Here is a 22,502-nt window from a genome sequence, read left to right as displayed (position 1 = left end):
TTTGTCTTCACTTGTTTGGACTTTTTCAATCCTCTCTACCCTGCTTTGCAATTGTTTCTTCCGGGGTGTTTGTGTCTTTATCTCACCTGCAGCTTTGGCCTCAACAGCTTGTCCTGTTTCTTTCTTTTCCTATGGCTTCTCCTGTGATTTTTCCTATGATGGTCTTCCTTGGGTTTTCTTACCCTTAGCTTTCTTCCCCTCTATTTTCCTCTCTGCCTCGATGTGCTCCGGGTCCTTGCTGTTGGATGAGGTGAACTCTTCGGCCAGAGTCTGGATGTCATCACCCTTGGACATATTGTGGAAAAACTCCCAAGAAATAGGGACAGTATAAGTATGGAGAGCATCTTCTACAAGGAGCTTGATAAGCCCATGATGGGCCAGCTGGTCTGGTGTTTCCTCCTTCAGTTTCGTGCTACACTTAACCAATGACTATATGAGGAAGTATGTAATGCTCAATTTTTGTTTTGAGGGCAAATCCATCGTGTGCCTGAGCTCTGTTAACAAGCGGAAGTGATAACCATACACAATGCTTAATCGCCCTTCACAGGTAATATATTTCACAATTTGAAGGCCGAATTCACCCCAAAATGGTTGTAGGCTAGCTCTGTGGACCCCATTTTATCCTCTGAATACTGCTCTTCTGGTACGAGGAATTCCTTTTTGGCTTTTTTTTTGGCCCAACTTCCTTTCCTCCTTATCCCAGGGCACCTCCAATGGCAATCCAGTGATCCGGCTAATGAGTTCACAGGTAAATAGTCCTACCACCTCAGGAGTTTCCCTCAACTTCTTGGAGTCTGAGGGTTCCTTTCTGATAAACCCTCCAGGCATGGTGAAAACACCCTATTTTTGGCTTGATCTCTGGTTAAGGTGGAAATTCGGATGTGATTTTTCTTCTTGGTTCTTATGACAGAGTTTCATCACTGTGTAGATCTCTCCTCTCACCACTTCTCGGGTTATAATACTGTTGTTGCCCCAAAACTCGACTGATCAACAAGAATTAAGCTCTCACAGACATAGTGCAGAGCTAATTTTTACACCAACCATGTAACAGTTGCAAAATAGAGATTGGATATGTGCACAGGTGAGTGTTACAATGGTTTATCGCTTCCAACAGAGGAATTTCTTAATAGGAACTGTGGAAGAGAATTTGACGCAGAACCAATTGAAACATTCCATGTAACACACAGGAAAACTGCTATTCTCGATTCACAAGAAGACTTGTTCCATATTTTCTTATTCAAAAACAACTTTAATTCGCCACCTTTCAGATGTATCATGCACGGAAGAGTGTTTTTTCCAATCCTACCTCTCTTAGAACTCCAAATTCGATGAAGAAAAATCCAGGCTTCTCTGGTCCAGAATGTTGTGCCATACTTCCTGTAGAAGACCCCACCCGTTTCCTGTAGAATGTTATTCTGCCTTTGAGTGAGCACGATACACTAGAGAAATTTGAACCAGGCTGCAAAGCTCAGTGGAGGGCGATAGGTTAACCGATTGTGGGAGAAAAGGACACATACTTCGGCTAAGAATGTTGCAAGTGCAAATTAATCAGCGGATGGTGAGAGCCAGCCGAGCCTGTTTTTCAATTACAGCGTGATTCGTGGTGAGGAAGTGAAGTGGCCAGGCATACGTGGCCACATGCAGACTGCAGTGCTATCATGAATTGCATGTCCTCTTCTGGATCAGTTGCACTAGAGTTCAAACGGCCAACACTTCCTGTTTTATTTTAATTTTCACGTGAGTCACATGTCCACATGTACTACGTGACTGTCGGCTGAGTGCTAGAGAAGACAATCGGCTTAACCTTGCTAATTTGTGGCTTAATCCCACCATTCCATTAACTCATGTCGTTTTTAAATTAAATTTGTGCAATAGAAGAACGAGTTTCAGTCACATACCTCGAAGTCGAATGGTTGCCGTGAGCTGTTGTGGGTTGTCATTGCTGCATGCATTTGATTTTATGGTTGCATGATGGCTTGGTTGCGGATTCATGGCTGGTTTCCTTGTGAAGGTGTCCTCTGGCCAGATGCATGCAACAAGAGTTCATTTCCACGTTCAGATCTGCACCCTCAAGCTGCTGCCATTGAATTTTCACAGGACCAGAACTTATTTTCTTCATTTCTCCCAAACGGTGAACCGGATTGATCTGAAAATTTCTGAGCATGTTCCTATCATCATGGTGCACCTCCCATAGCAAAATCGTGATCAATGGATGCACAGATTTCGAGAAAATTAGGAAATGGCTGAAGATTTCAGAGACCAATTTCTCGGAAACCGTGCATCGGAATTGGCTAAAACTGCTTGGGTAGGTTACCATCACTCATATGCATATCCCCATGAAACAGGTTTTGAAACGGATGCACGGATATGGAGAAAATGCAAAAATGGCTGATGGTGATGGAGGCTGATTTCTTGGAAACCGTGCACTGGAATTGGCTGAAACTGCTCAGGTGTGTTGCCATCACCCTTGTGCAATTCCCCATAAAACAGTTTTTCAAATGGATGCATGGTTTTCAATTTAGGGCAAAAACAAATTTTGTTCTAGGTATTTTTGCTTCAAGGCATTTTGCAAATTTTTGCATGGAAAGAAAAACTGAGCTTGGGCTGTGATGCAGGTATGGAGATGATGGAGGAGGAGTTTGAAGATTGCAGGAGGACTTCTGAACCCTTGAGGAAGCTACCAAGTTCGCCAAACCACCTTTTTGAAATCCATTTCTAGCTTCCTGTAGAAATACAGAACTTCCTGTAGAAGGCACAAAAACTCCTTTGTCTTTGTTTTGAGTGATCCTCCTGACCTGCAATGTCATTGCTGCAACCTGAAATTATTCAAGGGGAATTAGATTTCTTTTTCTTTTTATTTTTCTCTTTTTTTTTTTGAAAAACAACTAGGGCGCCTCATGGAGGTTTTCACCCTAATTGCCTGCCCTGGGCGCCTCCAAGGGAGGTTTTCACCCAGAGATCTTATTCTCTTTTCTCTTTTTTTTTCCAACCCATTGACCGCCTCATGGAGGTTTTCAATCAATGAGCCAATCTGAGGCGCCTCCGAAGAGGTTTTCACCTTAGATTTTTATTTTCTTCTTATTTTCATTTTTTTTTTTTTTATCTTTTATCTTTTTTCTACCCTACCCTACTTGAAAAACAAAATCATTTTCAAGTATAAGAATACTTCCAATGGAGTCATGTGCACATCGAGATTAGAGAAAAAATGATGTGAAGGCTCGAAATGCATGCTTGGACAACTATCCGGACTTTAGAGACCAAATGATCTGATTTTGAAGGGATCAAACATAGCTGAGGAAGAGAGTACCGCTGCAACTTAGTCACCTTCTGAAACCATATCTCAATATAGCTTTGATATCCTTGGTCCTTTTGCTGATCTGGATCATTCTTCATGTCACCTTCTACCATGACCTTCTCATCTTCCTCTTTTTGCTGATCTTTCTCTTGAGTACATGGAGGATTTGATGGTAACCATGAAGGAACCCTCTCGATCTCTGATTCTGATCTCTTCTCTTCATCAAGTGCAGCCCATGGTTCTTTGATCTCCTCTTTGGAATCTTCTTTTTCCCTTGGTCCTTCAATGTTGTCAATATAATCTCTGTTTTGCAACACTCTTCCTGAGCTTTGGTGAACATCATTGAGCTCAAAAGGAGTCATTTGCACATGTTGTGCCTCAGCTTTGCAATTGGGTTGAGCTACTCCATTGTATGGTTTTGGAAATGGTGGTACGGGTAGTTGAGTGGAGGTGTGTAATTGAGATGGATGTGGATGGGGTTGTGGTTGGGCAGGCATTTGGGGTTGCCTTGGTGGAGCAGGAGGTGATGGTTGTGGATGAACAGGTGGTGGAGGAAAATAGTAGGATGAGAGTTGTACTGGGGCCTCCACTCCTGATAAGGTGCATTCCACTGAGGCTGTGGCTGAGCATAAGAGTGAAATGAATGAGCAACTGGTTGGGCATAATATGGATCTGTGAAGGAACAAGGAGGAGGTGTGAACCAGGAAGGATGAGCAGGGGGACCCCAAGAAGGCATGAAAGTGGCTTGGTAGGGGTCATAATAGGTCTCAGGTGTCCCTTGCAGTTCCTGCTGGTAAGATCTAGGTCCATGTGGCCTCCTTTGGTTCATATAATAGAGTGATTCAGTGGCTGCCTTGGCTCTTTGATATGCAGCTTTGATTCTGGGCAAGGAAGGGCACTAATCTGTAGGATGGTATTCTTCACATACAAAACACACTTCTATGGAGTACAATGGACATTCGTTCCTAGGATGCTTTCTAGTTCACCTAGGACAAAAAATGACCAAAGCCCTCTTGGCTTCCTCTTGCTTCTTTTGGATCCACAGGGTATCCAATTGCATGGCAAGAAACTGCCTCATATCACTCTTGAAATCTTCTATCTGATCTTCAAATTCGTCTTTGGACAAGGGACTACTCCCAACATTTCTGCTTGTAGCCATTTGCTCCAAAGGAATGTTTTCTTCTTCTTCTCCCATAGAGGTTCTTCAAATATGCCTTGATGTCCACCCAGGGGTTCTTCTTAGTCACAGCCATCGAAGAAGAGAGAAGGTTGGTTGTGTGAAGTAAAGGGGGGTGTTATGAAAATATTTTTCTAACTTATCTCTACTCCTACAAGGCATGAAATGAAATCTTTTTGGTTGATTTTTAATTTTTTCTACTTCTACCTGCAAAACTGAAATAGATTGAACTGCAACTAACTATCTTGCTAAAATGAAAATGTGGAATTGAAATGGAATCAGGAAATGACTAATCTATTTTGCTCAAATGAAATTGCAGGAATGAAATGCTAGGCTACGCTTGCAGAATTGAAATGCTAATCTACGCTTGCAGAAATGAAATTGCAGAATTGAAATGCTAATCTATGAAAGCGGGAAATTCTAATCTACTTTTGCATAAACGAAATTGCATAATGGAAATGAAATAAACTACTTAGCAGAAGGTTGTAGTAGAAAATAGAAGAAAAGCAGCAATCACCAATACTCTGACGCTTCCCCGGCAACGGCGCCAAAAAGATGGTGAGCCCCAGTATTGTAGCAATAATGCTACAACTCCTTGAACTCCCTTCTTTAATTTTATCAACCCGGTAGTTCGTAACAAACTTGGAAGCGACGGTGCTGTATGCACAAGTACTAGCTCTTGCCGCAGCTGTCACTTGGTCAGCTGGCACAAGTCCGCTAGGAGCTTAAGCCAACTTCTATGAGCTCTTAGAAGAAGCTTTTTAATTGATGGATGAAAGCTAACTCAAAGGAAGCTAATCTAATTGCGAAAAGAAAATGAAAGCCAAAAAGGAACGCAAACCCTAGCAAACCCTAATTATACCAGCTAGTCCTACTGACGCAAAGGAGAGAATGCAAACTACTGAAAGAGATGCCATTACTTCTAGGAAGGTAAAATGCATGTGTCTAAGTTATCACTATCTGAAGAAAACATCTTTTTGTATTTTTGATTAAGTTATTAGAATTATCATGCATGTGCTTTTAACTAGCTTTTCACTGTGCAGAGGTGGATCAAGGAGGAGAAGCACTTGGGAAAGGTTGGGAAGGTTCAAAGAGGGTCTAAAGGGTCCCTAACACCCTTCCAGAGAGTCTCACAAAGTTTGGCTGCCAAGAAACCGTGTTTATGAGCTTCTACAAGAAGTCTGCAGGGGTTCTACAGGATGTTCAGAGATTTCTACAGGATGTTCTGAAAATAGGATTTTGGAGAATGGATGGAGGGAAAAAGGTGGAGGAACGAGTATGGAGGTGAAATAGGGGTGTAGGGGAGTTCAAGACTTGGAGGTTGGAGTTGAGGAGAAAGTGTAGATGGTGAAATTTGTTCAAGGAGGGATGAAACGATGTTGTACAAGAAGATGAGAATCATGGCAAAGTAAGCGAATGAGGTAAATGTAAGGTAAGGGTTCTGAGTGAAGGATGAAACAGGTAGGTTGGATGGAGTATGTGCAGGTAAGGAAGGGTAATAGGTACTCTGCAAGTGGTTTTTCAAACTGAACAAACAAAGACATGCAAGAAAATAAAGATCTAGTTATGCTACCCCAATATGATCTAGCTAACAGTAACAAGAATGGACAGCAGCTTTATTTGCAAGGGAACCATGTATATTAACTATGAAATGAAGCATTCAAAGATCTGAACATGTGATCAACTTCTGCAAATGAAAACCAAACACTAATGATTGCATGGCAAAGCAAAGTCAGTGTTTTTGTGGGCAGCAAAGTCATCCTAGTCACAGCTCCTGATCCCACTGAGGGAGAGGTGAAACCACAGATGTTTGTTGGCCCTTTTCTTGAAGCTTTTTCTGTTAACAACCTATCAACTAAATCTGAGCATGAAAAGCTATTTTACACATAAAAAAAAACAAACTAAATAACAAAACAAGAGTTAGATCCAAATAGCAGATATTATTCTAAGAATGCAGCAAAAACACATAAAGATAATCAAAGGAGGTATTGGGCGCTTGAGATGGGCCCAACCCCAAGAGCTACAACCTTCTAAGAGAGATTTAGAGCTGGTGCAAAGCTGGATTCATCTTTATTGATCAAGAAATGAAGAGTTACATCAAAACTGTCCACAAGGAGATCTTGAGAATGAGCTGAAAGCAAAGCTAATCTTATTACCTAAAAATCGAACTACAAAATGACTACAACAAGACTATGAAATGACTAACTACCAGCTACAAAATGACTAACCACTAGCTAACCAAAATGAGGCCCTAATCCTTCTTATTTATACAAATTGAGGACCCCAACAGTCCTCCTAAACTTTAGGGACTCGGCTGCCCAAGACTTGTAGTTAACAGCAGTCCCACTTGACTTGCTTGGCTGCCCTTGTGCTGAATGATTTGGTGGCCCTTGAACTCCGAGCTGATGGTGGAGAATTCGAGGTAAGGGCCAATAAATGAAGGGGACACCTTCCTACAAATCCTCTCCCTTTTTCTCCCACGAATTTGGCTGCCAAGTGCTCATTAAGACCTTCAATTTTGTCTCCAAATTGACCAAAAAGGCTACACAAAGCACACATTAGACTTGTTGGCATAATGACTAACCCAATTCACTCTATTAGCATAAATATAATTAAAAACATGCAATAAACTAATGAGAATGGTGGATTAAGTCAAATTAGGAGGTTGAATGAGCCCAAATAATTATCCATTTTTGGGGCTCATCATCACCCCCCTACTGAAAGTGTTGCTCATCCTCTGAGCAACCAATCTCTCTCCTCATCTTTGATGGCCCTGGTGGCCTCCTTGTCATGCCAAGCTTCTGAAGTGATGTCCTCTTTTCTGTCATGAAACCATGCTTCTTTGCTTCTTCCCACTGCATGTTCCTTTTCCTAGTGAATTCTCAGCCTTGGTATGATTGTGCAAGTATATTCAATCTGATGGCGACAATGGTGGTGAAAGGATATGAAACCAGTGGAGGATGGAAGAAAAGAGTGATTGCATGCCTCCTCAACAGACTTCAAGCTTCCAATCCCTCTCCATAATTGATTCTGGCCTGCCCAAATGCTTCTACAGGATGTTTCTGTTAAAAATACAGAACTTCCTGTAGAAAGTCATGTAGCTTCCTGTAGAACTATCTCAGCTTCCTGTAGAACTGTCTTTGAGTCCATCATCTTGATTTGCTCTCTCTAGGTGAAGGTTTTTAGCTTCCTCATTCACAGATGATGGATCTCTTTGAAGGAGACTCTTCCTTTTGTTTAGTTGTGGTGTCCTCAATTGTAATTGGCTCCTCTGACTGTGGCTAGGGTCTGCCAGCTTTTATCCACATGCTCCTTCTTGCCTTAAATTACATGGAAGGCTCCCTTTTTTGCTTCCCTTTTTGCTTTGGAGATGTGCTTACGGCATCTAGCACTGCTACCGCTTCCCTGGCCAAAATCTCAGGCGATTTCTCCCTTTGCTGCTCCGTTTCCAGACTTCCTGTAGAAAGTCCTGTGTCAACTGTTTTCTGGCTTCCTGTAGAAAGTGTCTTCACTGTTTTGGTCTGCGTGGCTGGGGGTGTCTTCCCTTTTAATTTTGGTGTGGTTGCCTTGGTTTTGTCTTCACTTTTTTGGACTTTTTCAGTCCTCTCTGCCCTGCTTTGCAATTGTTTCTTCCGGGGTGTTTGTGTCTTTATCTCACCTGCAGCTTTGGCCTCAACAGCTTGTCATGTTTCTTGCTTTTCCTGTGGCTTCTCCTGTGATTTTTCCTATGATGGTCTTCCCTGGGTTTTCTTACCCTTAGCTTTCTTCCCCTCTATTTTCCTCTCTGCCTCGATGTGCTCCGGGTCCTTGCTGCTGGATGAGGTGAACTCTTCGGCCAGAGTCTAGATGTCATCACCCTTGGACATATTGTGGAAAAACTCCCAAGAAATAGGGACAGTATAAGTATGGAGAGCATATTCTACAAGGAGCTTGATAAGCCCATGATGGGCCAGCTGGTCTGGTGTTTCCTCCTTCAATTTCGTGCTACACTTAATCAATGACTATATGAGGAAGTATGTAATGCTCAATTTCTGTTTTGAGGGCAAATCCATCGTGTGCCTGAGCTCTGTTAACAAGCGGAAGTGATAACTGTTACACAGTAATTTGTCACTGTCTCCCTGTCAGTCACCCTACTGTGTCAGGAATTCACAATAATCAAGTTCATGCCTTCTGAACTGGCCAAGAAACCCACTTTTCCAAAGTTTTCCTCATCAGCGCGTCTGTTTCCAAAATATCCGCGATGACTGGCGCTTCATAACAGACCGCGTGCACTGCCAGCGCGGAAGCACACGACTTTTCTGCGCTGATCGAATTTCATGACCAGCGCAACCTCTGTTTGTATTTACCCGCGCTGACATGGCCCTTTCCATTATGTCTTTGTGACGTCAGCGCGCCAGACTAGTTATGCACCCGCGCTGATCCAGTTTGGGCGAATTTGTTCCAACAGCCAGCCTTCCAGATAACTCCAGACTTGGTTGTTGGCTTTGTGAGTATCGCCTCCCTTCTATGGCATGTCTGTTCGACCCTTTGCAACTACTTCCCTTGAAGATAAGCTCATCCTTCCACCCTTTTAGGAGGCTCCTTCTCCTATATAAACCTCCACCATTACCATGAGCAGCTAGTTTGGAATAGCTTGGATTGTGTGGAGCTTATAGTGCTCAGATTGCTGCTACTATAGGTAGTTGGTGTGATAAGTGTGGAAGTGCTTGATAGCTTAGGGAAGGTTGTTTTGTGTTGCTTGTGTGAGAGAGAGATTTTCTTGTCTTGGGAGAATCATTTCCAAAGGTGAATGCTTGAGACACTTGCTGACTGGCCCCTCTTGAGAAGGATACCGACGTCAGAACATTTGGTTGTACTCCTCTGCTTGATTAATAATAGATGACTACTATTATTGTTCCATTCTCATTTGTCTATGCAATGGTTAATGTGAATTACATCCTTTCTGACTGATGTATAGTTGCTTTTATTAGATTTCACGCTTGTGTTTGTTTCCTCTTCGTGTGTGCAGGTATCTATTCGCGGAGATCGCGGAAGATCGTGACCAGCCAGAGCGGAGGAGTGAAGGTGGCATCTCTTCATCAAACAACAGCGCTGGAATCCAAGTAGGTGTTCTTGCCTACCTTTTAATTGCAATTAGGAACTTGCATAGTAGCATTGACTGATTGTTGCTAGACCCACTCTGGGCTAGTAGGGATCACCTCTATCCGTAGAGGGGATTTGCCTCTCCAACAATTTGGCGACTCCGCTGGGGAGTTCAGCCTTTTGTCTCTTGTGTCCATTCTTGTGTTTGAATTTGATTGTTCTCTCTTTTCAAGATTTGGGGATTGATTCTCTGCTTGTAGACTTCCTGGGTCCATCTGGGAAGTGTCTTAATTGTTAAAGGGTTTCTACCTTTGGTTTGGGAGCTTTTGCTTTGATTCTACTCGGTTTTTACCCTCAGCGCGGTTTAATTCAAAACAGACGCGCTGACGTCGCATACCTGCTTCTTTGTTTTCCCTGTCATCGCTCCTGTACGACTAACAGTCGCGCTGACCTCGTTTTTGAGACAGCGCGCTTAATCCATGTGCTTCCGCGCTGACGGCGCAAAGTTGCTACAGGCCTTCTCTTGTCAGCGCCGAGTTGCTGAAGGCCACCCGCGCTGATCCTGTAGAGTTCATTTTTGTCCAAATTAGCCTCCTGAACCTGTTGCTTTGACTTTCCCCTCTTCTCTCCACTTGGTCTATGACTTGTTTTTCATTGCCTGAACTCTGAGGTACTTGTTTGCGAAGTCTTGTTCCACAGGGTTTCGTTTTTGCTCATTTTTCGGTTTTGCAAATACCTTCCTCTTTGCTTTCGCTGCTTGGTTTGTATTTCGGCCATCACTTTTACAGTTGCTGGATTGTGTTGAATCTCTAATTGACTGGTTGTAACTCTCATCCTCCGAGTGTCTGCTCTTTTCCATTGATTTCACACTCTAGCCCTAGGGCATCTAGTGGCCGTGTGTGTGTCAAGCCTTCCGTAGGGATCTTGTTCTCTTGTTTGACCAGCCAACTTCGAATTTGTTTTTTACACTTGTTCAGTGATTGTTGAAGTGTTTTTGGTTGTGTTTCCGAGCGGTTTGTGCTTCCTTCCTTGTTTGAATTCCTGTTTGTTTTGCCGAGCTTAGATCACATAGCTCGTGCGGAACTTGGTTTTTCCTTTTGATTTGGAGATCTTTTTTGGATGTTTTGGGAACTTTGTGTGCTTTCATTAAGTGATTTGCTTGGTGTTCCTGTTCCTCAAAATTCATTTGGATGCTTTGTGCCAATGAAAGAAAATCAAACTAGTAGCTTTGCTTTTGAGAATTGAAAAGGAAAAGAACATTTCATTGATTCGCATTTTCAAAAGAAAAGTTTCCTTTCCTTGCTTTTAGCTGCATTAGGTTGTTTGATTGCTCGTGTTCGTTTTGTTTGATCAAAAATTCTTTACCTTCTCATAGCTAGAATTCATCGAACAAAATGGTATTCTTTGGCATGTAGTTTGCATCTAGGTAATTGTGAGAGAACACACGATAGGACCTGAAATCGAAACTTAATTCAAGATCAACCATAAAATGAACTGAATTAACCTAAAAATGCATTGGAACTAAACGCAAATATCTAGAGGTCTAGGTTAGAGACGTGTTCCGGCGTCTTTAAACATAGTCACTGTTGTTTCACATTATGGTTGGGTGATTCCTCCTTCTGTGACTCGATAGTGGTCTAACACGGACTGTGCTCCCACGTACCGTCGCGTATATAGGGAGACCCCACTAGGCTTTTATCCTTTATCCGTAGGAAGCCGAGTCTGCCGCCTTGTGAACCGTAACGCACCGAACACAACATTCGGGAAGATTGACTGCAGTACGGAAAGTCCTTGGCTCTCATACGATTGCTAAGGTGTATAAGCAGTTTTACGGGTTGCCTGGTAAACCCTATACCTAGAGTCTCTAGAGTAGTCACTTTTGATCCTTTTCGGACTCCCTAAATGAAAAGGTGCCTGTGAGCGTCTTGTCACTTCGTGCTCATTAAACATTCGAAGGAGACTGGAGTCATCTTTTCGTCCTTTTCTCGACTCTTGAAACATGAAAAGGTCAAGTTTGGTTCTTGTGTCTTAAAATTTATTCGGCCACGATAACATCACCTGGTTAGATCTTGTGTGCGTTAGTTTTGAGTAGGGTCTTTATCGTTAGTTTTCTTTAGGTTTCCTAAGGGGTCTTGTCATCCTGGCTGACCCGTCAACTCCCGGTCCGAGTGATCAAGGTTCTCCATCTTCTGTTGCTCCAGAGGTACCAGTTGTAAGCGATACTCTTCCCATTGTTCCGAGTATCCAGCCTATCAACGTACGTGCCCCGGGCGATGAAGATTACATAGAAGATTGGAATCCTATCTGGGAGCCTGACAGCGATTATACCCCTCGTACTCCTCTCGGTATGTCGTCTCCGATGTCTACTTCCCCCATGGATGAGACATCTTCCAGCACAGGTGAGACACCCGTGGTGACAGACATTGAAACTCCGATCCCAGCTACCTCTCCACTCCCTCCACGATATCAGTCAGTGAGGGATAGGATAGCTGCTAGAACTACTTCTACGACTATATGGGATCCTAGTCTTATTGCCACCACGGGGCCCTTTATTTCGCGACCTCTTAATACACCTGTTACTTCAGGTCTTAATACGCCTGTTACCTCAGTTCCTACCAATCCAACCGTTTGTGTAGCGCACTCGACTCCGGTCGTCAGTGCTGTGACCGCATCCTCATCTACAAACCCTGGGGCTGGTCCCTCTTACAGTCAGGGCCGGCCAGGGGTTTCGTCTAGAGTCATTGATCCTGCACAAAATGCTCAGCCCTCTTCTGGTGGTGTTCCAGGAGCAGGGTCGTATGATGCCCACGGGCAGCCCATTGTGGACCCAGATTACCAAGGTCCACTCTTTTATTATGACGTTAATGGTCAGTACCTCGAGAACGTTTCATCCCTGCCTCGTCAACTTTTCGTTGAGAACTCGGCACCGTTGGACGTTACGTATGATCCCGTTACTCATACTTTTCGCGGGCGCCGGAATCCTCCCGGACAGCCCCAAGGACCACCCAATCAAGGCCAGCCACCTTATGTGCAAACCCCTCAAGGGCAACCACTTTATGGCCCGCCTTACCCAGGACAATCTGGGGGCCTACAGGGACAACCCTACCCGGGACAACCCTCGGCCGTTGGAGGTCTGTCGTTTTCGTATCAGAGTCAACCTTATGGATATCCAGGGCAACCTGGTACCCAGCAAGGTTACCCAACTGGACAACCAGGGCAGCCTTACATTCAACAAGGCCAACCCGGTTTCCAGCAGGGGTACCCACCTGGACAAACTGGGCAAGTTTATACCCCTCAAAGTCAGCCAGCGGTCCAGCAGGGATATCCTCTTGGGCAGGGTGGGCAACCCTACGTTTAGCAGGGTCAACCCACTGCTCAATCCATGCATCCTTCTGGGCAGCAGGGGCAGCCTGCTATACAGCAAGGCCAACCCACTGCTCAGCCTATGCACCAAGGGGGGCAGCCTGCTATACAGCAAAGCCAGCCCTCTGCTCAGTCTGTGCACCCTGGGGGGCAGACGGGCCAACCTTCTATGCAGCAAGGTCAACCCGTTGTTCGCCCTAATCATCCATCCGGACAAGCTGGCCAACCTCAGGGTCAACCAGCTGTTCAGCCGGCTCAGTCATCTGTTCCGCAAGGACAACCCTTGGTGGTCCACGGACAACCTGGCACCCAGCAAGTTCATCCTGCCGGCCAGCCAGGTCCATCCCAAATCCAACCAAGTCAACCTTCGGGCCAGATGATCCAAGCCCAGCCGGTTCAAGGACATTACTCTGGGCCTCAAACTCAAATGGGTTATCAAATGCAAGGTGGGATACAGCCTCAACCTTCTTACCAGATGCAGCCTCCCTATCAGGCTCAGTATGGGGTCCAGCAGTCGTATGGCTACCAGCAACCCCAGGGGCAAACTCAGTTTGCCCCTTATCAAAATTATCAACAGCCGCAGGTCGCTCCTTACCAAAATTATCAGTATGCCGCACCTGTAGGGCAAGTTGCTAATACATGGGGAGCTGGGGGGCAGACACAGGGACAACTGTCCGCATATGGCCAGAATCCGTATGGACAGAACTCCTATGGGCAAGGTCCCTATGCACCAGGCCCTTTCGGGCCGGGTCCATCTGGACAGAGCCCATGGGGGCAACCACCACCTGGTTGGAACCCTAATGTTGCCTCGAATCCGCAGCCACAAATGTCCTTTAACCCTCAGTTACCATTCTTAGCAACGTTGGAACTGCCTGATGTGTCCAAGTTAACAAATGATCCTATTTTGCATAATCCATATTGGCCACCGGTTCCAACCAAAATACCAGGTGATTGTCCAAAGTTTGATGGCAAAGCTGGTGAAGACCCTCAGGCCCATGTAATGACTTATCACCTTTGGTGTTCATCGAACTCATGGCTTGATGATTCTATCCGGCTCCGCCTCTTTCAGAGAACTCTCACTGGTTCAGCCGCTAAGTGGTATATCGAGCTGAATTGCGGCATGTTTCAAGATTTCAACTCGTTGGCTATGGCCTTTTTGACTCATTTTCAGTTGCCCATTCGGTACGAGACTGGGACACATCTCCTCACGTCTCTCAAACAGGATACGGCTACGCACATCTCTGATCATATACATGAATGGAGAAGGCGTCGTCGCTTGATCAAATTTTGGATTCCTGATCAACTCCTGACCGATTGGTTCACGACTTCCTTTGTCCCTAAGATTGCACAAGACATTGCAATGGGAGCGTGTGTAACTGAAGAGCAAGCAATCGCGCGAGCTCAGTACCTCGACTTAGTGTACTCTCAGTCGGGTACTTTGTATGAGTATTTTCCAGACGCCCCGAGGCCTGGACAGCCCAAGGCTCCACCAAAGCCTTCTGTTGATGGAGTCATTGGTTCTGTGAATTCGTCATCAAAGAAATCGGCCGCGAATCCTGGGAAGCAGAAACAAAATGCTTCTAACGAAAATGCTTCTCAGGGCCAATCAATTTCTGGGAGTACCTCCGAGGTAAACGCCGTCCAGTCCACCACGGCGGACAAATCCTCAAAAGGGAAAAAGAAAGGGAAGGCTAAAGATAAATCTGGACAGCCCAAGCAGGATCCTCCTAAGCCTCCCTCCGAGGAAGGAGCTAAACGAAAACCTAAGTATCCTTGTCTCATCTGCGATGAGGATCACTATACCAAGGATTGACCAAGGCGGTCCGAGGTTAGTCGACTTTTGAAAGGTGCTCCGGGGCCTCCTGCTGTGCTTAAAGAGCCTTTCCCTTCCCAGCAGACCCAAATGGTGGCAGATCCGTCTCAATCCTCTTCCTCGTTCAGTTCTCAAGTGTTCATGGCTAGAACGATCCCCATCCATGTTTCAACTCGAGCGAAAGATTATCCATCTCAAGCCGGGAAAGAGCCGGAGGTTCCCTCCAGCGCTCCTCCGTCCAGTTCTGGCCCCCTTCACATCGAACGGCCCAGCACTGAGACGATCCCCCGACCCCCTCCCAAAGGTGTACTCAGGAAGTCATCTTATAACCCCAATGCTCGTGCTGCCCAGCACTATAGCATTGTCGAGGACTTAGCTCAGGCTCCGTCTGCTATGTCCACGTTAGAAGTCCTCCAGAGCTGCCCCTCCCAGAGGAAGTCCTTGCTATCAGCCATTGGTGGCATCGACCCGGCAGATTCAGATTTAATTTCTTTTGATCTCGAGGGTTTCACACAGAGACTGCCTCACCAAGTGGCTTTCCTTATACAGGTCCTCATCAATGGCAAAACGATTCATCGTACAGTCATTGATGAGGGTGCCTCGACCTGCATCATGTTTGTTGCTTGCTGGAAGGCTATTGGTTCTCCTGCTCTGAGCCAGTCTCCTACGACCCTGGAAGCTTTCGATGGAAGAGAATCTCGTCCATATGGTATCCTCCCACGATTGCCTATCTCTTTAGAAGGGAAAACCGTAGAGGTAGAGGTTGAAGTTGTTGACGCTAATCTCACTTACAACCTCCTCCTTGGACGAAGCTGGACATACGCCATGCAAGCCGTGGCTTCCTCCTTGTTCCGTGTCGTTTGCTTCCCTCATCAAGGAAGAATCGTCACGGTGGACCAGCTGTCCTTTTTTGCTTCTTCTTCTGAAGGTAATGTGTCGTTCGTGGAGCATACCTCCAAGTCATTAGTGAGTGTGGGTGCCGGACTGTTCAAAGATCCCTCCTTAATGGGAGTCTTTCCCCTCCCGCCTCCGAATCTCGCCCCTGTTAACATGATTTCAGTACGTTCTGATCCATGGGTTCTTCCTCCCTTGAATCAGGAAGACTCTTGGGGTGATATGATGCCGTTGAGTCCTGCCGAGCTCAACTACATCGAGATTATCGCTGCATCGGCTCCCCCTCCTGAACCTGCTTTTTTAAGCAGTGTTTCTGATTCATATGATCATTTCCCTTGGCTGGGTGATGAGGCCACTTCGGATCCCCTGAAGGAAACATTTCCCTCCGATGAGGCCATCATAGAGACTATGTCTCTCGAAGAGCTCCCTTGGTCAGATCACCACCATCGCTCTTCGTTTCTCCCTCCACATTCGGAAATGGTCGCATGTCTCGAGCGGTTTGCTTCATGTGTCCCATCTCCACCCCTCCAAACACCTGTCCAGCTATACCAAGTGTCTTCGGAGGGCAATATGGGTAACATCACGCAAACCCAGCCTATCGACATCTCTGTTAAACCAGGGATTGTCGAGAATATTTTCATTGGAGTCACATGCACTCCTGAGGAAGTTCAACTCTATACCGCTTTATTTCGTGAATTCCGTGATGTCTTCACATGGTCTTACGAGGAAATGCCCAGCATCGACCCTAGTATTGTGGTGCACGAAATACCTACTTATCCAGATGCTAAACCTGTTCATCAGCGCTTACGTCCAGTGCACCCTCGAAAGGCTGTAGCCATCAAGGCCGAAGTCGAAAAGCTTCTTTGAGCTGGTTTCATCTATGCCATCCCCCTCACGGAGTAGGTGTCCAATATAGTCCCTGTGAATAAAAAGCAGGGCACTATCCGGGTCTGTGTTGACTACCGCGATATCAATCGTGCCTGTCCAAAAGATAACTTTCCTACGCCTTTCATTGATCAGCTTATTGATGACTGCGCAGGAAGTGAGATTTATTCGTTTATGGACGGCTTCTCTGGTTATAACCAGATCAACATAGCCCCTGCAGACCAGCATAAGACAGCTTTCATTTGTCCTTGGGGCACCTTCGCTTATAAGAAGCTTCCTTTCGGTCTCAAAAATGCCGGTGCCACCTTCCAGCGTGCGATGTCATATGCTTTTCATGATATTCGACACATCGTACAGCCTTACCTGGATGACCTCCCAGCTCATTCAGCTAAGCGTCAAGACCATCCATCTCATCTACGCGAAATTTTTCTCCACTGTCGACACTACCGTATTCGACTCAATCCGCATAAGTGTGTCTTCTGCGTAGAATCTGGTCGACTACTCGGGTTCATCGTCTCCCGGGAAGGCATCCGTCTGGATCCCCTCAAAGTCGAGGCCATTTTGAATCTTCCTCCCCCTGCCTCTTTGCAGCAATTGCAGAGCTTGCAGGGTAAAGCTAATTTTCTCAGACGATTCATTCCGAATTATGCCGAGGTGGCTAAGGGTTTCACACGGTTATTAAAATGAGACACACCCTTTCGTTGGGATGCTATCGCCCAGGAATCTTTCGAGCACCTTAAAGACCTTCTTGTCTCAGCTCTGCTCTTAAGACCTCCGAACTACCACCGTGATTACACTCTCTATCTAGCTGCTGCTGCTACCACCATTGGCATGGTTCTAGTGCAGGATGATGATCCCGGCACCGAGCACGTTATCTATTATCTTAGTCGCAACCTTCTGGATACGGAAACTCGCTACGCATATGTCGAGAAGTTGGCATTGGCAGCTATCTGCGCCGTCCAATGATTCCGGCATTATATCCTGTTGCGCACAACGACCGTGATCTCTGACTGCAACCCCATGACCTACATTTTGTCGCGTCAACTGCTGGGGGGCAAATACTCGAAGTGGATTGTAATCCTCCAAGAGTTCGACTTGGAATTCACTGCGGCCAAGTCTAAGAAATCTCTGGTCTTTGCTGAACTGCTCTGTTCCTTACCATCTCACTCTGCACCATCTCGTTCGGAGGAGCATATCCCGGATGAAACATTGTTTCTCATCAGCACCCTCGACCCGTGGTACGGGGACATTATTGTATATTTGCAGACGTCTTCCTTCCGTCCAAATGTATCGAAAGATGCTCGACGGCGAATTCATCACCAAGCTCAACCCTATCGCATTTTGGGCGATACCTTGTACCGCCTCAGCATTGATTCTGTCCTTCGCCGATGTTTGACTCTCGAGGAAGCTGAGCGGGTGTTAAATGACTGCCACTCTGGTGCTTGTGGCGGTCACATGTCCGGATATGCTACCGCCCAGAAAATTCTCCGTGCTGGTTACTTTTGGCCTTCTATCTTCAAAGATTGCATTCTTGCCGTTCGCGCATGCCATGAATGCCAAGTATACCACCGGAAAATGCGTGCTCCTCCTGCACCACTGCACCCTGTTGTCACCGTAGGTCCATTTGCCAAATGGGGCATCGATTATACGTCCTGTAACCCTCGTTCGGCCGGGGGGCATGGGTACATCATCGTTGCCGTGGATTATTTCACCAAGTGGGCCGAAGCGATGCCTACATTGAACGAAGACGGTTACACAGCGGCGCAGTTTTTATTTAATCATGTCATTACTCGTTTCGGAGTCCCTCAGGCTATCGTCACGGATCACGGAAAGCATTTCCGTAATCACATGATGACGGAACTAACGACCCAACTAGGCTTGCATCAAGATAGTTCGACACCGTACTATCCACAATCTAACGGTCAAGTCGAGGTCGTGAACAAAGTTTTGATCACTATGCTTCAACGCACCGTCAATACGCACAAGTCTAATTGGCATCTGATGTTGTTCCCAGCCTTGTGGGCCTACCGGACTTCTGTGAAGGACGCCACCGGTTTCACTCCGTTTCAGTTGGTTTACGGACTAGAGGCCACCCTTCCCGTTGAGTGTGAGATTCCTTCGTTGAAATTAGCTGTCGAGTTGCTTCCCAACACCACTCCGGTGGAGGAACGGCTTCTTTACCTAGAACGGTTAGACGAGACTCGTCGTTTAGCTTCTCTGGCTATCGAAGCGCAAAAGAAGAGAGTCAAGGCTCACTTTGACCAGAACATTCATCCTCGTTCCTTCGTTGAGGGAGATCTAGTACTGCTCTATGATCAAGCTAAAGATAAGCTGGGGGCAGGAAAACTCGAGTCCATGTGGCTAGGTCCCTATATCGTGAAAAGAGTTTTACAAAAGGGCGCATATGAGTTGATTGATTACGAAGGAAATCCTCTTGACAAGCCCCGCAACGGGCTGTATTTGAAGAAATATTATGCATGACTTCGTGCACTCAGTTTGTACATACGCGTGTTTAGTGTGTTTTGTGTGCATGATTTCATGTTTTTCTTTGGTGTGAAGGCGTGTTTGCCTCTTATTGTGTTTTCTCCTTCTTGTGCAGATGTCTAGTGCACCTTATGTTGGTTTCGCTGATGGCGCCTGCCGTAGTACTTGCAATTTGTCCTCTGCGGCGTGGGCAATCTATGATCCTCACGGAGAGTTGCTAGATCTTCAAGGAGTCTGCCTCGGTCGTACCACTAATAATGTTGCCGAATACAGTGCCGTAATTGAGCTACTAGCCGAAGCAGTTGATCTCGGCATTCGAGCAATGATGGTAAACCTGGACTCCTAGCTTGTCGTTCATCAACTCAACGGGCGATATTCCGTCAGAGACCAACGTATCCTAAGGTTGTATCTACGTGTCAGATTGTTAGAAAGGAATTTTGACTATATCACATATCAACATATTTCGAGATGATTAAACACGTTGACTGATGCATTGGCAAATCATGTGTTAGACAGACATTTGCGAAATAGATAAACATCATACAAGAAAACATAGAAAGCATAATAGAGTAAAGCATATGTAAATAAGATATTTCCCAAGCATAGTTTGCATGTGTGTTGTGTGTGCTTTTAAGCTTGCATTTAAAACATTAAAATACATGGGTCGTGTGTTGTGCAATTCATACATAAGATTACATTTGTACTGAACATTTGCACAACATAAACAAAACATCATCACATGTAACAAGATCCATCCAAAAATCGGTATGTATATATATATATATATATATATATCGTGTGGCGCACTAAGGCGCTCAAAAATAAGTGTATATGTCAAAAATGGAATCACTGTCCTCAGTACATCCGAGACATATGTCTCTCAAAACATCAGTGGAAATAAACCTAGGCGACTACTGTGCTGGGTTATGCTCTCTGTAGCATACAGCTGCTCGTGCCACCCGCCTCAAGAGGCGGTGCATCCTGGGTTCCACCCCCACTGTGTGGATCTGATGAGCTATGGGGACCTCCTCGACCCCCTGGTAATCTGGCACCCCCTCCAGTAAACCCTCAAGGTTGCAAGCTACAGTCTCCGATGTGTCAACTCCTGGAGGAACTAGGGCCAGGGCTCCAGCTCCTTGCCCCTCTCTCTGAGCCTCTGGGGCTAGGCCGATGGGTCTAACAAGTCCCACATTTGCGCACCGTGACATTTATCAAGACATGTACATGAAAATTCAAAAACATTAAAAAATTAAAAAGAGATCAAGTGTCATACCTTCATCATCCCAATGCTCTCCCGCGGGCAGTGGCATGTCAGGATCATTGCGGAAGTCCATACCGGCATATGGCCAGTCCTCTACGAAAATGACCTACTGGTCCAACCACTCTCGAAAGTACACTCCCCAAGCCACTGGGCGGCCACCACCCCCGCGCGGCATGACTCGGGCCCATCGAGTGGCCCTCGTCTCCCGGGGACCTCTAGGTGGATCCACGGCCATGGTCTGTAGCCGTATGGATGGCACCCGCTCTAGAATGAGTGGGAGTAAGAGCGACCCGTAGCCAAACTGTTTCGTCTCCCCGCGACGACAGTTGCTAAGTTGCCTCTTCATGATGTTTGTCACCGCCGTTGCCCAGTTGAACACAGTAGGCTGTAAGCACTCGAGAGCTAGCAATAGATGGGTCTTCGAGACCTCATGGTTGGCCAAGCTCCCCGCTGCCCGGGTTACCATAAAGAGTATGGTACGAAGGACCATATCAGTCACCGTGGGAATTGACACCTTTCCACTTCGCGATTTTATCGCCTCTGGACACACTCGAGCCATGAGCTGGTCAAGTGTCTCGCCGCTGGGCCGTTGCCCCTCTATGATAGGCATCACGCCCCGGCGTGACAATCCGGTCAAAAAATAAATGTCCATATTGTCAAACTCAATGTCACGGCCTCGGATGGTAAATTTGCCATCTACTGGGTTCCATGCCCTGATCAGGAACTCAAGCAGGTCTGGCTGAGCTCTCAGACGTGGAGTGAGAAAGAATTTCATGAATCCGCACGCCCGCATGGCATTTCGGCAATCCGCATTTGCAAAAGCAGCTATATCCTCGACATCATGGGCCCTCTCTTGCCACTGAAAGGCCATTGCGTCCTGCATAACCATGAAGAAACATTAGAATGCTGTTTGTGGAAATTTGTACGTTCATTTTATTAAAAATCAAATTTTTCCGCGCCAGCGCGACTGTTTTAAAAACAGTCGCGCTGAAAATGGCGCCTCTGTGTTTTTTCATTGGGTCAGCGCGGAAGCACACGTGTTTTCCGCGCTGACCCAAAAGGTGGTACGTGTAATTTTAAATCGATCAGCGCGGTCCCGAGCGGGAAATCCGCGCTGACCGAGAGCGCACCAACGCTCAAAGAATTCGGCCAAACGGCCAATTCCCACCGTTGAAATGCTCAAAAAGGGACTCAAAATAGAGCGCATGGCAAGGGGAACCTACATGGAGCAAGCCAATCGATGAATGGTGTCTGCACGGGGAAGAATTCGCTCCGTCAACTTCGCAGCTTCACAACGTTCTCAAAGGCTCAATATGGTAACAATGGTAAAAATGACTATTTACCCTTCTATTTATAGTAAAAATGGCTTAATTAACTATAGATTTTACAAATGCGGGTTTTTGTCATGCTTTTACCATGGATTTAGCACTTCTGTCAATGTCTTATGCCTTTATGCATGTTTTACTATGTTTTTAAACATGTCGAACGGATTTATGCGGGTATTTTTACTGTGCAGGTCCTCAGAAACGGTGAAGTCATAATGGTCCTAAATACACTTGGTCCCAAAAAATGTCGTCTTTGAGCTCTTTTCCGACATGAAACAAGAAAAGATGGCCGAGCTTCCTTTCAGCTCGTTAAAGGGCACGAGAGGCGGTCGTTTTAAGCTCTTTTTCCGACCGTGTAACTTAAAAAGATCACCGGGTGTTTGTCGTTTCGCACTCGTTATCGGCTCTAAAACGACGTGTTTCCGACCGCTTTTTTACTTTTTCGGGTCGAAGGCACTATTTACGAAAAGTAATTCTCGATCGTAATGGTCGGGCGGTTCTTTCGAGCATTGTTTTATACTTTTTCGGGCTCGAGAGACACAACTTTACGAAAAAGGACCCCCCTGGAGTTTCCTTTTCCGCTGTCTTTTCAGACTCTCTAAACAAGAAAAGACGCCGAGTTTTTCCTTTGTCAGACTCGTTAAACACTTGATGACATCGGGCATCGTCGAAATGACACTCTTCAAGCATATGCTATCCCCGTCAAGCTTGTCATCCAAAAATAACCGGGGTACCTGCCAGAAATGGTGGGGAAAATGAAACTGCAATTGTCGCGTCGGCAGTATGTCGCTCTTGAACATGGCACTGGTCTGCATTCGTGTCGGGTGGGAATTTCTCATTTTGTTTCACAACTGACCTCCGTGGGTACGGGTTATCCTATTTGACCTCTCATTTGCTCATTGCCGTCGTCATCATACCCTCTG

Source organism: Pinus tabuliformis, chromosome 9 (genome assembly GCF_031772625.1).
Source record: "Pinus tabuliformis cultivar Carrire ecotype Pingquan chromosome 9, CPIR1, whole genome shotgun sequence".
Taxonomy (NCBI): domain Eukaryota; kingdom Viridiplantae; phylum Streptophyta; class Pinopsida; order Pinales; family Pinaceae; genus Pinus; species Pinus tabuliformis.
This window is presented reverse-complemented; position numbering follows the sequence as displayed.